Source organism: Bidens hawaiensis, unplaced genomic scaffold (assembly GCF_021521415.1).
Source record: "Bidens hawaiensis isolate Kalapana, Puna unplaced genomic scaffold, B.hawaiensis_p1.1 tig00034994_1, whole genome shotgun sequence".
Classification (NCBI taxonomy): domain Eukaryota; kingdom Viridiplantae; phylum Streptophyta; class Magnoliopsida; order Asterales; family Asteraceae; genus Bidens; species Bidens hawaiensis.
In genome coordinates, this window is record NW_027496064.1 from 180,655 (window position 1) to 186,223 (window position 5,569).

A 5,569-nucleotide genomic window follows, 5' to 3' on the forward strand; every position below is an offset into this window, starting at 1 on the left:
ATTTTAATAAATTTATATGTCATTAATAGAGGTGCACAAACCGGTTTAAAATTCAAAACCGTTGAAACCGGTTCGGTTTAATCAACAAAATTAGTCAAAACCGGTTCGAGCGGTAATGACTCATTACTACCTGTACTTTTAACAAACAATTCATTTACTTCATTCTTTTATGTAACAGAACTGCAGAAACAATTCTGGAAAATGGACTTTGCAACTGCAATTGTCACTCCCATTGTTAATTCTTTGCTTGTCCGTGTTAAGAGACACTTAGGGTTCCTGGTTTCTTCATCAAACTATGTTAGAGACATGCATGCAAAAATGACACTATTGGATGACAAAGCAAGCGATATGCGTAGTAGACAGATGGCAAATAATGCAAAGTGCCTAGTGGTGCCTCATCATGTACCGAAATGGTTGGAACGAGTTGAAAAACTTAAAGTTGAGGTGACGGAGAAAATTCCAATTGTTGGGGTTGGATGCTTTAAAATGAAGATGACATACAAAGCTGGAAAAAGATCATACATTATTCTCAAGGACATAGACCGTCTCATGTACGAAGAATCTAAAATCGAGTGGACTAATGAACAAATACCTCTTGGTAAGGTTATTTCCAAAAGGACATCCACCTCTGCACCAGTTCTTGATGGTGACGATGGCACCCAAAATAGAAGCAAATCAAGCAGAGATTTGATATTCAGTGATGCATTAAAGTTTCTTGAATCAAATGACAATAAGGCACGGATGATGGCTTTATGTGGAATGGGCGGTGTAGGCAAGACCACAATGATGGAACAACTGAAGAAAGCTGCTGAGGATAGGAAAATGTTCGATTGGATTGTGAAGGTGGTTGTTGGGAAAGATCCCAACCCAATTCTTATTCAACAAACTATTGCAGAATACATCGGTCAACCTTTAACTGAAAAGGTTAAAGATACAAGGGCTGAGCGTCTTCAGAAAAGATTTGAGGGGACGGCGGAAGAGGGTAAAAAGAAGATTTTGTAATTTTGGATGATGTTTGGGGAGAGTTCAACCTAAAGGATATTGGACTAACAAGTCCTTTGCCTAATGGCTTCAAACTTGTTGCTCACGTCGCGAGAAGAAACTGTTTGCACTCATATGGGCATTGAAGCTAGTTCGATTTTCAGAATTGAGGTTTTAAATGAACTAGAAGCAAAATCCTTGTTCTGGGAAGTTGTAGGACTAGTTTCAGATGGTGATATTGAACTGATTGGAGAAGATGTCATAAAAAGATGTGGTGGTTTGCGTATTGCAATAAATACCATTGCTTGCACTTTAAGAGAGAAGGAAAAATATGCATGGGAAGATACACTTTATCGAATGCAGAATAAAGAGTTTCATGTCCTTGATAACATTTTTGAGATTAGCTACAACAACCTCAAAGAGGATGATCAAGCAACTTTTCTTCTTTGTGGCTTGTTCCCAGAGGACTACAATATTGACATTGAGGGCTTATTGAGATATGCTTGGGGGTTGAAGCTTTTTAAGAATGCACATACTATAGCAAAAGCAAGAAGTCAGGTGAAAACGTGTGTTGACAACCTCATATGTTCAAACATGTTGATTAAAAGTGACCGTGAAGGCTTTGTGAAAATGCATGATCTCGTGCGTGATTTTGTTTTAAGAAATTTTTCGAAAGTCAAGCAAGCTTCAATAGTGAACCATGATAATAGTATTTATGAGCAACTTAAAGAAGATGAGTCTTACGAGAGAATTCTATTAACATGTGTAGGCATGTTTGAGTTTCATCTAGATTTTAACTACCCAAACCTTACTCTGTTAATGCTAATGGGTGGGTATGAGCAAGTCAAGTTTTCAGAAGATTTTTATGCAAGGATGGAGAAACTTGAGGTTGTGGCTTTAATGAAAATGCATCGACCGATGCTTCCGCAATACTCAAGCAACCTCCGAGCGCTATCTCTATTTTCTTGCTCGTTGATGGATGATGATATCTCTTTTCTTGGAGATCTTATTAACTTGGAAATACTCAGCCTTTCCCACTGTAACATCAACAAGCTACCATCTAAACTAGGGGTGTTGAAAAGGCTAAAGTTACTTGATTTGACTGGATGCGTTAACCTTTGTATTGAGAATGGTGTGATTCAAAACTTGGACAAACTTGAAGAGCTTTATACGATGGTTTCTAAACGGCTCGCCGTTCGGTTCACAGATGCCAATTGCATCGAATTAAGGACAGTCTCATGGAAACTTTCTGCACTAGAGATTGAATTTGTTAAGAATAATGCCCAGTTGTATTTGTGTTTTGAGAAACTTGAAAGGTTTAGGATATCTATGGGCTGTTTATTAGAATCCATCATGTGGTCTTGGGACTGTATTAACATGTATTCATTCAAAAATACACCGACTCTCGTGACTAGCAGCAAGGAAATTCTTGAATGCAGAATCAATGAGTTGTTTAGGAAAACAAATATACTCCTTTTGGAAGTGAATGATATGAGTAGTCTTGAAGATATTTTAATGCATCCTGCTCAAAATTCCTTCTGCAATTTAAAAGCACTATGTATTTCCAAATTTGAAAACTTGACATACCTATTATTGATGTGGTAAAAGGTTTGACCAAACTTGAGAGCCTCGAAATTAGGTCATGCCCTATTTTGAAATCAGTGGTACATGGTGAGAATAGGGTGATCAAATTTGACAACTTAAAGTTTCTAGCCTTGAAGGATCTACCAGAGCTTGTATGTTTGTGTGACCCTGTTAATGTAGTGGAGTTACCACAACTGTCGGAGTTGCGTCTTTATAAATTTCAAAATTTTACTAGCATCTTTCCGGAGAATAATAATAGTAATATTTCCACAAAAAAACCATTCCTGAACAAAGAGGTAAACATGTTAATTTTTTTTTTATCATATTATATATTGATTTAAGTATTAAAAGTTAGTTTATTACTTCTATTTCCAATAAAAGTCAATATATTGAATAATGCATCCTTTTTGTGTAGGTGCCAAAGTTGGAAAAAATGCAAGTTGAAAGTATGAACCATCTGAAGGAGATATGGCCGTGTGAGGAGGGCGTTAATAATATTTCCATGTTGAGAGAGATTGAGGTGAGAAATTGTAACAGTATTGTAAATATTTTTCCAAGCAACCCGATGCGATCACTTGGTCATTTAGAAAGGCTTAGAGTTGAAGCATGTGGTTCTATTGAAGTGTGATTCAGCATAGACTTGGGTAAGATTGAGCAACTTAGCAGCAACATCACCTTGAAAAGAATTGAACTGGTTAACTTAAAGAAGCTAAGAGAGGTGTGGCGAATAATGCATTCTGAAAATAACTACCATGTCTGTGGCTTTCAAGCTGTTGACTATATATATATAAGCGATTGTGAGAGCTTAAAAAGTCCAATGACACCTAGCACAACCAGCTTTGAGATGAGAGCACTTATTAAGAACATGGTCAACAATGATTCAGTGGTGCGGAATACCCAAGAGCAAGAGGTAGGATTTCAATTTCTATATATTTAATCAATTTACTTTGCTTTCATATTCATCAAAGATAAATATATTGCACTTCTTTTTTTACCTCCAGATTGTGTTACTGCTTGTAATAAAGTATTCAAACCTTCCAAGATATTATCATGGATTCATATGTCAACTATTATATCTTCAACAAAATAATGAAATGTAAATACTTGTGAATGTCAAATCCCTTTGCACTTCTGAGTTAAACTCACTGCATAAAAATACTATTTGCATGGCTAACAAACTGTTAAAAGAAGTAGCCTTGTTTACTAAATAATTACTTCACACTGATTTCATTTATCCTAGTAACTAGTAAGTATATGATGTTTCTTACATTAAAAGAACTATATATATAGTTGGGTAAATTAATAAAATATCTAGCTTTGCTAAGTAAATAATTGAACATTGACTCTTTTCAACTATTGCAGTTTTCTCAAGTGGATGGTTCTTGCCAATACTTTAGAGAGATTAATATATCTCGATGTGATGCTTTGTCAAGTGTGATTCCATGTTATGCAGCAGGAAAAACGCAAAAGCTTCAAGTGTTGAAAATTGAAAATTGCAAATCAGTGAAGTAGGTGTTTGAAACTAAAGAGATCAAGGATAACAATCTTGGCGGTTGTACTAACATTGACCAGGGAAGTGATATTACAGTTGCAATTCAAAGACCAATAAATAAAACTATGCATAAACTCCCCAACTTAAAGATGTTGAAGATTGATGGTTGTGAGTCTTTGGAATACATATTCACATTTTCCACAATTGAAAGTCTCAAGACACTTGAAAAGTTGACGGTAAAAGATTGTGCTGCAATGGAAGTGATTGTAAGGGAAGAAGATGAAGAGCAAAGAGCAACCTCATCTTCTAAGGACGTGGTCTTTCCTTGTCTAAAATCCATTATACTATGCCGTCTACCAAACTTCAAGGGCTTCTTCTTGGGGATGCGTAACAACTTCCATTGGCCATTGTTAGACTATGCTATGATAAATGATTGCCCCAAAATGATGGTATTCACATCTGGTCTGTCAACAGCTCCCGGGCTCAAGTACATGCACACAAAACTAGGAAAACACAATCTTGAATGTGGTCTTAACTTTCATGCGAGTCCCAACTTGCATCAGGTTTGTTTTTTTTTTCCTTTTCTTTTTACGTTATCTAGATAAGAAATTGTCCAAAGTATTAAACAGTAAACACACCAATACTAGTTTATGTGTAAGTTTAGATATCCTATAAAAGTATGAAATCATCCAAGACGTTATGTCTTATTATTTAAGTGAATCAAAGGCATTTCAAGAATCATTTATAGTAGGGAAATGTGTCCTATAAATATGCTATATGTTGGTAATCAGTGATCAATTTCACACAATTTACAATTGAATTGAATAAAATAAGAACCAGATGATGATACACACCAATTCTTGAATTATAATACTGAAATCTAATTACGAGATTGTGTTGACATCGTTTCCTATTTATAACATCTGTAGAGATGCTTATATTACACACGAACCCTTCTAATTACAATAAGATCCCTATACTTAATATAAATATTAATCAGTTTAGTTTATATAATAGTATTATATGCCTTCAATTTTCTCTGTTTCTTTTCTTTTTTGGCTTTGCAGGCACCATCCCCAAGTTTAGATGGTATAAGCTCGCACTCTGCCATTTCAGAAGGGAGAATTTGGTCTTTCCATAATTTGATCGAATGCAATTTGGATTACTTTTATCATCATGATAAGATTTTTCCATCCAATGAGTTGGAACAACTGCAAAAGCTTGAAACAGTTGAAACAAAAGGTTGTAATGATGTAGAGGAGGTATTTGAAGTAGCATTGGAAGCCACAAACTATGAGTCACAAACTGTGGTCAAATTTCCAAAGCTAAGGGAAGTGTACTTAGAGTGGCTGTCAAATCTGAAGTATATATGGAAGAGCAATCAGTGGAGAATATTGGAGTTTCCAAACCTGACAATACTATTTATTGATGTATGCTATAGTTTAGAACAAGTTTTTACATGTTCCATGGTTGGTTGTGTGAAGCAACTCAAACAGCTACATATACGAAAGT

General features: G+C 35.4%; 1 pseudogene; it reads left to right on the forward strand.

The window, feature by feature from the left end:
* The first annotated feature begins 201 nt into the window (after positions 1-201).
* Positions 202-4,077, forward strand: LOC143586813 (putative disease resistance protein At1g15890; annotated as a pseudogene).
* Positions 4,078-5,569: the final 1,492 nt, after the last annotated feature.